A 303-nucleotide genomic window follows, 5' to 3' on the forward strand; every position below is an offset into this window, starting at 1 on the left:
ACACACACACACACACACACACACATATATATATATATATATATATATAAAACTACTTTGACTTTGAGTATATGTCGATCAAAGCCTATCCACCATTTGGGCTACCTGATGTCATCCACAGTAACAATATAATCTACACTGGATCTACGTCACTATTATGATTAAAAAATGAAACGGACGATAGACTTGGTACGAATCTTTATTTTGCGCGACGATCGCATCTGTCCCATAAGGGTAGGATATTGTGCATCTGGTTGCGTTGCATCAATCAGTCCAGGCTATATCACTTCAGGTGCTTGGTGC

This window comes from Octopus bimaculoides, chromosome 14 (assembly GCF_001194135.2).
Source record: "Octopus bimaculoides isolate UCB-OBI-ISO-001 chromosome 14, ASM119413v2, whole genome shotgun sequence".
NCBI lineage: Eukaryota > Metazoa > Mollusca > Cephalopoda > Octopoda > Octopodidae > Octopus > Octopus bimaculoides.